Genomic DNA, 11,349 nt, shown 5'->3' with positions numbered 1-11,349 from the left:
CATGCCTCACTCACACAGCCTGCTCACGCATGCCTCACTCACACAGCCTGCTCACGCATGCCTCACTCACACAGCCTGCTCACACATGCTTCAGATGGTGCTATGTCTCCAGTCTGGTTTTTCTTGCCTGTGTCCACTCATGTCAGCAGGCCCGGCACCTTTTCCTGCCTGTGTATTCTGGTTGGAGGCTGCCGTGGTGCTGCAGTTTTATTTAGCATCTCTACCTTATAAGTCGTTTATTAAATACTTTTCATCTCCAGAAAAGTGTCAGGTAAGGGCTCAGAGGAATAAAAAAAAAAAACAAAACAAATACATATTCCTGCCTACGAGTGTTTGGTGTCACCTCACAAGGGGCAGCTTCTTTTGCGCTGCCCTCTGCCAGACCTGTCATAAACACACTAAATGAGGCCTGTCTCAGCTAGGCTCCCTGGGGCTCAACTGGCCTCTGCAGCCCTATCCAGAGATGAGCCTGTTTATCCCCAACTGTTTTCTCTGACCTCTAAATCAATCCCCTGACTCAAAACCTCAGTCTTCCCCTACCCTCCTCCCAATTCCAACCTAGGTCGATTTGTAACCCTGGAGGCAGTGAGCTGTGACAGAGTCATGAACACAGGTTCTGAATCAGACTGCCTGGGTTCCTAGTCCAACCCCTTGGCCTCCGAGTGGGTCATCTTGGGGAAACGGCCTCACTTCTCTGACCTGCAGCTTTCTCATCTGGAACTTGGCGAGTGCCTTGAGCCAGTTTGGAGGGTCAAATATGACCGTGAGTACAGTACTTTTGTTTTATTTTAATTTGATTTGAGTCTGGCCTTAAACCCATGGCTTCCCTGTTCCTTGGCCTCTCAAATGGTAGGATCAGATGTATTACCACATCCAACCTTCAGACAATATTAAACACTCTGTGGGACATCTGAACACTGAATTATCATTATCTGTTGTTGTTTGTTTGTGATAGAGTCTCACTATGTACACCTGGATGGCCTGAAACTTATTATGTAGACGAGGATGACCTCTGATTTATAGAGATCTGACTGGCTCTGCCTCCTGAGTTCTGGGATTGAAGGTATGCACCACCACTCTTGGCTATACACTGGAAATAAATAAAAATAAAAATATTTTTTTTTAAAATAGGAAAATCTTTGAGTACCAAAGCCCTTGGAAATCCTGTTTAAGCCAAATGCACCATTATCCCTTACATATCTTGCTCGATATTTCTCCCTTCCCTGATGTTTGGGAGGCAGCAGGAGGCTGGAGCTGCTCAATAGAGGAACTGGCTGGAAGAGGCAGTAGCCAGGGAGCATTTAGGGAGCACGTTTCAACCTTTAAGGACTGAGACTCAGCGTGGGAAGGGAGGAATGCTTCCCCTCCCACCTTAACCCCACCCCACAGTGTCCCCTCTGCCCGGGGTCACCCAAGCTGCCCCTCCTTCCAACGCCGTGAGAGGCAGCCTCAATCATTCATCTTAATGTCTCTATTAAGCAGGGTTATGACCAGGACGAGACAAGAAACAAGGTCTTTTAGTGTAAAAACACAGCTCCCAGGGCTCAGCCCCAAGGGGGTTCTCCTCGGCTTTCCACTTACACCAGGGCTACGGCTTGCAAGAGGAGACAGGGAAACCAGATCGAGCAGGATGGTTCTGCCCTGTGTTCCCTTTCTTCTCGTCTCCTGAAAAACCTTACAGGGCTCATTAGCTTTCATTTCCAGTGAGAAATCAGAGGCTCTGCATCCAGGAACAGCTGTGGGGGCCTGGAGGCTGTCTCCGTGTTCGGCTGGTATCCAGGCTGGCCATCGCTGAGCCCACCAGCAACAACTGTGCCTTCTCGGGCCTGTGCTCCATAGGGCCTACTGAGTCTACTCAGAACTGAACCCATAAGAACGGTTCCTCTGATAAAGCCCCACCTTCCAGGCTTCGAGCAGTGCATGAGTAATCAGACCCAGTCCTGGAGTCTGAGTCAGGGGTCGTTGGCTCAGAGGCCCGTGCTAACCGACACTTGGCTGTAGCCCTACCTGCTGAGGTCTGTGAATGACAACATGACAAGCCCCCCTCACCCAGAGAGAAGGGCTGAGGCTCCTGGAGATCACCCAGGAAGGCATCAAAGCTATAGCTGATGTTTTGGGAGGCTCAGGACATGGGAGATGGGTACAGATGCTGAAGGTCCATCAACAGCTTGCTGTTCACTCCTACTAATCCCCAGGCCACATCTGTTCCCACCGTGCTTCTGCCTTCTGACGGGTCCTGGCTTCTCCCTCTCTTTAAAGAGTCATCCTAGTTGCCAGGCAAAGTGGTCTATGCCAGATGTTCCTAGCACCTGGGGAAAAGCTGAGGACAAAGGGTCATGAGAGCCAGGCCCAACCCCAAACCGTAGTCACATCTTAATAACTGGGATGGGCTGGCATGGAGGAATGCCTAAGCTGTGGGGCCAGGGAAATGGGTTTCACATCCTGGCTATCCCTCTTCTAGGCAAAGGGATCTTAGATCGTTGCTGTTGCTCAGGACTCAGTTCGCCTGAGGTTTTTAGGAGTGAATGAAGCTACATGTGTCAGCTAAATGTTAAGGCTGCAAACACACTGGAAGGAGGAGAGTCCTGGGTAAGGAAACTTCTAGGCCAAGAATATATGGTGTTCTCTACTGCGGTCTTTGCAGGCTGTCCTGAGCAAGATGGGCTTCAAGAGCAGAGGGACACAGGACAAGATGAGGGAGGTGGGAGGAGTCCAGAGCCGCTGAGGGCAGCACAAAGTCAGAGTGAGTTAGCACTGGTCCCAGGGGCTGCTTGAGCAAGGCAGGCTTTTACATAGATATCCAAGGTGGTGGTGGGGGGAAATACCAGCAAGGAAGTTGCCTCATTAATAAATAAGAAGGCAGAAAATTAATGATGATCTGAAAATGGCTGAGCTACTAAACTTGTTCCTTTAAATCTGTCTTTAACAAGAAAAATAAAAAGATTTGGCCAATTAGGAGGTAATGAAGACACTGTAGAAATAGTACCTGACAAAAACACTCGCGATGGGGGAGGTAGCAGAATGAACCTCCCAGGGCACCTCCTCAAGACAGAAGGACGCCAAAGGAAGGAGCCTCCCAGATGGGGTGAGTGCAGGATCGTCTTGGCCCCAGAGGGATAAGGACAAGGTAACGCTGGGGAAACTCCAGATGGTACCTGGTTCTCAATTGGTGTTTTATTTATTTATTTTAAAGATTTATGTATTTATTTTATGTATGAGTATGATTATAGCTGTCTTCAGACCCACCAGAAGAGGGAGTCAGATCCCATTACAGATGGTTGTGAGCCACCTTGCTGAGAATTGAACTCAGGACCTCTGGAAGAGCAGTCAGTGCTCTCAGCCACTGAACCATCTCTCCAGTCCCCTCAATTGGTGTTTTAAATGTTTTTACATTTATATGTGTGTGTGTGTGTGTGTGTGTAAGTCAGAGAACAACCTGCTTCTCCCCTTCTACCACGTAGATCATAAGGATTAAACTCAGGTCATCAAGCCAGGAACAGTGGTGCACGCCTTTAATCCCAGCACTCAGGAGGCAGAGGCAGGCAGATTCCTGAGTTCGAGGCCAGCCTGGTCTACAGAGTGAGTTCCAGGACAACCAGGACTGCACAGAGAAACCCTGTCTCAAACAAACAAACAAACAAACAAACAAACAAACAGCTCAGGTCATCAAGGTTGGCAGCTTCACCTGCTGCCATCTTTCTGGCTCCTGGCAGATGCTTTTCAGAGCATTTTATGAACCAGGCAGTGTTCTGCCACTGCCATTGTCTCTGATGAAGGCTGAGCATGAAGGTGAAGAAGGGGAGTCTAAAAGCCTCAGAACATGAGCAACTGTGATGGACAGGGGCCAGCGCAGTGATGAGGGAAACAGCGAGAAAGCTGCTTGGAACTACAAGAAGGTTAGACCTCTGATATGCTTGATGTTGTCCTTGCTAGGGACTTATGCTTGGGGTGAGGCTAAGAAAAGAGCAGGAGAGAAGATAGGACTGAGAAAGAAGTTAAAGGAGGAACCTCAGGTTTAGGAAAGGGGAAGATGGGGAAGAAAGAAATTACAAAGGAAAGACAATTGGGCGATGTTAAGATAGGGCTTAGAAACGGAACAGGAGTGGAAGATGGGAGGAAACAGACCTGGCTTAGCTCTAGCACATTACTAAGGCCCGGGAGATCCAAAAAGGGAACAGAAGAGATGCCCTGGGGGAGTGAGAATGCAGGTCCAGCTGAAGCCTAGCCTGGTACCCACTTGCCCACAAGTGCACTTGACATGCTGGCTAGCTAAGAAGGAACTCTATACCCCATTAGCCTTTCTCATTCTTTCCCAGGCCAAAGTCAATCATCATCTGCAGCCCTTAGTGCTATCTTTGGGCTAACCCACTGGGAAGGAAAGGCAAGGCCCACGGCTTAGCAAAGTCAAAAGGGACTGGCCCGGGAAGCTTATCAGCTCTAGGTACTGTCTCCAAATCTGGTTCCAGGATTCAATCCAAAGTGTTTGAGACATGCTATCACTGACAATCTCTGTGTGAGGGACCGGAAGATGCAGGAGAGGGAAAGGGCAGCCAGAGGCTTCTCCTTAGCGGGGATGTGGAGAGGAGAGCTGCTACAGGGACTGGCCCAGGGTCTGATTTATCATCTTCAGAGCTGATCTGAGTGAGAGGGGTTAAGTAGCAAGTTAATGAAATCTGCAGATGCTGCTAAGTGGGAAAGAGCAGGGGAGATGAGGGAATACCAGACAGGAGGCAGGTGGGGTGCCAAAGAAGGCGAGATCATCAGGCCAGGAGATCCCATTCTCCAGCAGAAGGGGAATCCAGTTTGGACAAGCAAAGAAAAGGCCAAGATCCTATGTCATGGAGGATGCTCTGGTCAAACCTCCCAGCCCCCACCTTAGTCTTCTTGGGCTTCTTCAACCACTAGGCAGGCCCTGAACTGCAGAGATATGGAGCAAATGAGACCAAGTCCCCGTGCCTCTTCTCTCCAAGACGGTGGCCAAACAAGTGACTATAGCTCCCTGGGATAAGTGCTGTTGACTGACACAAAGGAGGGAGCAATTAATCCTGAGAGGGGAGGGTGAGGGAGGTCAGCATGGTATTAAAGCAAGGCTTGAAAAATAAGGATTTTTTTTTTTTTTTTTTTTTTGCAAGCAGTAAAAGGGAAGTGGGGACTCTGGATGGAAGGAGCAGCACGTGCCAAGACTAGCGAAGGCTCAAAGGAAGAGGAGGGAGAGGAAGCAGAACTGGGAGCGGGGAGACATGGATGGGCAGATGGATGAATGGATGTCTGTTCCAGAGAGACAGTGTGTAAGTAGAAACCAGAGGCTAGCCAGAGCAGCAGGAACAGGTCCACAGAGCCCTGGAGACACAGGGTGGGAAAGGGAGGCCACAACTCCTCCCCATGGGCTGCCTCTACTTGCTGACAACATCCCTCCAGCCTTAGCTCCAGATTCAGTGAAGGGGTTGCCATTAGAATAAAAGAAAATCATTCCTGTGCCACACTGTATGTGACACTCGGTCTAGCACACAGTAGGTACTTCCAAGATGCAAATTACTGATCTTTCCAGGAGGAGCTGAAAATCGTAGGCCAGTGATGGAGAAATGGTTCAGTGGCTTATGGTGCCTGCCTCAAAAGCATGGTGACCTAACCCGAGCTCACAGTGGCTCCTGAAAGTTATCTGACCTCCACAAATGCACTGTGGCACAGGCACACTGGCACATTCTCACAAGCGCGCGCGCGCGCGCGCGCACACACACACACACACACACACACACATACACACACTAATAATAGAATAGAATACTATTATAAATGATAATAAATAATAATTTTAATCCAATATTTTTATAATTTAATAATATTTTAATAATAATTTTAACAATAATTTCATAAATAATAAGATGTCATTTAATCTTTTAAAAATTCTAGGCAATAGCCAGCTCACAGCTGGAGTGGTCATAGACCCTAAAGGAGAACCTGCAACTGTGTTGCTCTAAACCAATATAATTTCTAGCTTTATTCTAACTCTGTATCCTCACCTACAGATAAGTGTAGCTCTCGCCCTTCATCAAAGCAGCTTTTTTTTTTTTTTTTTGCAGCAGACAAAGGCTACTACAGAGATCCACAACGTACTAAAAGGCAAAGACCACAGGGTACCCAGCCCCAACTGGCATATCTACAATGTGATACCTACACTAAGACTCTGGGGACAATGAGGAAGAACGGGCAGAAAGATTCTAAGAACCAGAGAACCAGGCTGATGCTGTTGCTGAAGGGTCTCTTGTAGACCTGACTGGGATGCTGCACTGATGAAATCTCAACAGTATGGTTGCCTGAATAAGACCTGCTTAAGGACAACACCAGTGACATGCCAATGCTGACAGGTGACCTTTCCAAAGCCAAACCCTGGGTGAAGAGCTACAGGCAATCAATGGCTGCTGAGAGAGTGAAACCATCTTCTTCGGAGATGAGTCCCCTGATAGCTTACCCAATCCCAAGGGGTCTGCCCTGAGTACACGTACACACTGAGCAATACGAAATGGGTTCAGTTAGACACATGCACACACACACCGTCCATGTGTAGCAGTAGTAATGATTATAGACGAGGTCATGGGTATGAGAAGATGGACATGGGAGGAGTTGAGCCGGGAGAGAGAGGGTGGAAATGAACTGAATGTGTGAATGGATTCTCCAAACTTTCTTCTTTAATTGAAAAGAATCCTAAAGCCAGGGACCTGGTGACCGCAGCTCCACATGTAAGCAGGGAAGACCAGGGGTTAAATGTGCAGGTGTGACTTGGTAGGTACAAACCTGGGATCCTGTGGCAGGAAATGCTCATGGTGCTGCCGAGAGAGCAGGGACCAGACACCCCTGAGAAGGGACAGCTGACATCACAGTATCCTGACATCACAGGACCAGACCTTCACAAGGGGAAGCTCTTGAAGGCCAGGAAGGAAGCAGTTTGGATCTTAGAACCGAAAAGCCACACCATCTTCCCCTTCATCTGAGCCTCACGGCTGTTCTGGACAGACACACGCACTCTTTTCTACGTTGTCTTATAATCTGAGTGGTAACCTCCCTCTTTCAGGGAAACCTTCCCTGAGGTAAGATGTAAGGGTAAAGGGGGAAGACATGCTCCTCCGTAGTCTGCGTCAACTGGATGTTTAGAGAATGTTCTTTAAGTGAGGAATTGACTGAAGAAAACCCTGCTACTCCTTAGCCTAGCACAGTATGGCATAGTCAAAAATGTCTCCTGTACTCTCCATCCTAGACAGAGCTGTCTCCTCACTCCAGTCCATGGGAAGCTGGCATGAAGAAAAGGAGTAACAGAATGGCTAGTTAAGCCAGGTAGTGCCAGGATTCAGCCCTGTGTTTCAGTGCTCCTCAGGATGTTACCCCTCCTCCCTCTGAACTTTCTCCTTCTGTAAAATGGGTACAGTAGTAATTCCTACTCACCACCTCAATGGATTAGATCAATAGCACAGGTAAAGGCACACTAATTGCTATGCAGAATGAAAAGGATTTAATAAGATTAGAACAGAAAGCATCTCTCAGCTTTGCTGTGTTCCTCCAAACGTGTGCTTTCCCGGCTCCGACTGATCGATCGATCGATTGATTGATTGATTTGCTTTACCTATATGAGTGTATGCCTGGTGTCTGAGGAGGTCAGAAGAGGGTGTAAGATCCCCTAGAACTGGAGGTATGGGGGGTTGTGAGCTGCCTCATGGGTGCTGAAATCAAACACGGTACCTCTGCAAGAACAAGAGCTCTTAACCACAGAGCCATCTTTCCAGGCCTCTACATGATTTTTAAAAGACACATTCCTTACTTATTTGCATGTACGCACTTACTTATTTGAATGTGTTTGGCGGGGGCGTGGAGGTGTCGTCAGTCAGAGGACATCTTCTAGGAGTCAGTTCTCTCTTTCTCCCCTGCGGATCCCAGGGGTTGAACTCAGGTCATCAGGCTTTGAGGCAGACACCTTTACCCAGCGAGCCATGTCACTAGTCTCTAAGGCAGGTTCTTTGTTCTTTAATTAAAAACTGAGTTCTTGGGCCATGTAAGGACATGGTAAGAGTGGGCAGGCCTAGTAACACTCATCATCTTAAGACGGGAGAGATGCAGAAGAGACTGAGCATGCAGGATGAGAGGGCGAAGCAAGCTGCAGGGAAGGTCTGTGCTATGTGCTTCCTGTTATGTGCCACGGTGGCACCAGGGCCTCTTCTCCGCTCACACGCATTCCTTATGATCAGGAAAGAAGGCAAAGGCCCCACTCTGGCTCTTGGGTCGGCTAACTCAGTGTGCTACAAATTGAAGGTAGATAGCTGTTTCAGGGAAAGACAGCAGTGAGGGGGAAATTCCCCCTGTGTTCAACAGAGTGCTGATCATCTGCTCTATCTATGGGTTTAGAATGCACATAGACCCAGGAACAGTGGTTGATGACTGAGCTAACTGTCCAGGACCCTAAAGGAACAAGATCAGAAGATCACAGACAAGGTGTTCAGGGTAGTGATAGGTGAATGGATCAATGAACATGAGCACAAAGCATGAAGGTCTCTGTAAACCACATTAACACCCATCAGACAGCAGTCAGTATGGGAGGGGCTCTAGACCACCAAGCAGACAAAATGAGCCATGCAAGTTAACTTTGCCATTGTTGGTACAGTGGACATAGGTGAATCAACCATAATGGTAGGGACAGATGGATGGATGGATAGACAGATGGATGGAAATTATGCAGGGGCATATCTGCACAGGATCCATGTATCAGGGTTAATTCCACTCTTGCAAAATGTTGGCTCTGTCAGTAACACAGACCAGGATGGCATCAAGCTCTTGGAAAGCAAGTTGATTGTTTGGGGCTCTATCCACTCTGGAAGAAATAGAAGCTTATATGGATAGGGACAGACTTATTCTGGTTATGGTGTTGTCTTAGCCTAAGGGAATTAGCTAGCACCACTGATGGAAGGCTTGCACCAGTGTGGAATTTTATATTGTGTTCATCATGTCCTGCCAATGGACCTGATCAGCAAAGGAGATGCAAGAGTGAGCCTGTGACATGGGCCTCATTGATTAGATCACACAGTCTAGCACCAGGAGCTGCCAGCCTAATAGAACCTGTGGCAGGCACGACAGACTCACTAATGAGGAGGAGATGGTTTATAAGAATGAGGCATCATGTTCTTGAATATGAGTTCTTAACTAGAGGCAGTTTTGTCCCCTAGGTTATATGTGGCATTGTCCAGGGAGTGACAGACAGGATGGTGTCAAAGAGGCCTTGGTAAGATGACCTGTGATGAGAGAGTCAAACAACTGTGCCTCTGGAAAGACCATAGGAGGTGGGCATAGCAAGAACACAGAGAAGAGGCATGAGCCAGTGTGTTTCACCCTTCAGCCAGGAGAAGCAAGAAAGGTGTGACAGTTTGTATATGCCTGGCTCAGGGAGTGGCACTATTAGGAAGTATGGCCTTAGTGGAGTAGGTGTGTCACTGTGGGTGTGGGCTTAAGACCCTTATCCTAGATGCCTGGAAGTCAGTCTTCCAATAGCAGCCTTCAGATGAAGATGTAGAACTCTCAGCTCTGCCTGCACCTTGCCTGCCTAGATGCTTCCATGCTCCCACCTTGATGATACTGGGCTGAACCTCTGAACCTGTAAGTCAGTCCCAATCAAATGTTGTCCTTTATAAGACTTGCCTTGGTCATGGTGTCTGCCCACAGCAGTAAAACCCTAACTAAGTCAAAGGGGAATACATAGATGAGAACTGAAATTGGAGAGGGAAGACAGGAGTGAAGGATCAGGTTGCAGAGGACACTGGGGGTGGGATATTTTAAAGATGTTAGCTTTTGCTTTGAGTAAAAATAATATTGTCATTCGTCTCTGAAATTTCTCCCAAATCATAACACTAGCATTATTACATGTTTGAACACTTGGTTCTCACCTGGTAGCACTGTTTTGGAAAGTTGCAGAACCTTTAGGAGGGGGTAACCACGGGCTTTTCCACATGTGCCCCAGTTTCTGGAATAACAACTCTGAGACTTCTTTATTCTAGTCTATGAATGCCACATGGCTGCTTACCTCTATTCAGTTTCATGTGTCTGTCTCCTCAGGGTTAGGGGTGAATCTCTTCCTGCACCTGACTATCCCAGAGTTGTTCTTCCCCCACTGGGACTCCCACCTCCTACTTCCTGCTTCAGCTAATAGGCCATCGTCTTTTATTGACAGGTGATACTTCCATACAGTACACAAGAGATTCTGTCTACAGAAGGCTTAGCTGGAATACGTGGGTCACTGTGGGGCATTGAGAGGTAGAGCCAGGTTTTGCTTTGGACCTGGTCTTTTTACTTCTCGGTCTGCTGAGATGTAACAAGCTATGCCCCAAGTTCCTTCCACCAGGGACAGAGTCAGATGTCATGCCTTTCTAGTCTCCTTAAACTCTATGCCCAGATAAACCTTACATTCATTAATTTGTTTTCTGTTAGGTATTTTGTTAAAGTGATGAAGAAATAAATTAATACAAATAATGATTTTTTTCACCTCTTGACTCTCTGGTGCTTCCTTTTGCCCTAGTTGCCCTAGAATACTGAAACTGCTGTAGATCTATCTTTGTTCCCACTTTATTGTTAACACCATGTGGATATGCTGTGATGGTTTTGACATCACATAGGATATCACTGGGAAGAGATAGATAAAAATATGGAAGTCAAGACACTTGGCCAGACTTCACACAGACCACCACAAACCTCTGGAACTGGTCATTGTCCAAGATACAACCCAGTTCCCTCCTCCTCTCCCTCTTCCTCTTCCTCCTCCTCCTCTTCCTTCTCCTTCTCCTTTTCTTTTCCCCTTTCTCCTTCTCCTTCCCTCCTCTTCTACCTCTCCTTCCTCCTCCCCCTTTTTCTCCTCCTCCTCCTTTTTCTTCTTCCATGAGACAGGGTTTCTCTGTGTAGCCCTGGCTGTCCTGGAACTCACTCTGGAGACCAGACTCAGAGATCCACCTGCCTCTGTTTCCCAAGTGCTGAGTTAAAAATGTACACCACCATGAATGGCCAGCTGTGGCCCAGGTCTTTAAAGTGGGTGGTTTCCTGGCTGACTTTCCAGTGTTTTCATCATTAGAATCACTTAGTATTTTGTTCTTGTTTCCTAAAGTTTTATTTATTTGTATAATATATGTAAATGTTTGCCCTGCATGCATGGGTGTGCGCCATGTTGCATGTCTGGTGCCTGTGGAGGCCAAAGGAAGGAATGTTATCCCCTGGAACTGAAGTTACAGATGGTTATGAGCTGCCAGGTAAGTGCTGAGAACTGAACCCAGGTCCTTTGCCAAAGCAAGTGCTCTTACCCATAAAGCCATCTTTTTAATCCCTCTG

This window comes from Mus pahari, chromosome 6 (genome assembly GCF_900095145.1).
Source record: "Mus pahari chromosome 6, PAHARI_EIJ_v1.1, whole genome shotgun sequence".
Classification (NCBI taxonomy): Eukaryota; Metazoa; Chordata; class Mammalia; order Rodentia; family Muridae; genus Mus; species Mus pahari.
The sequence above is the reverse complement of the archived record's forward strand: the minus strand, read 5'-3'. Positions refer to the sequence as shown.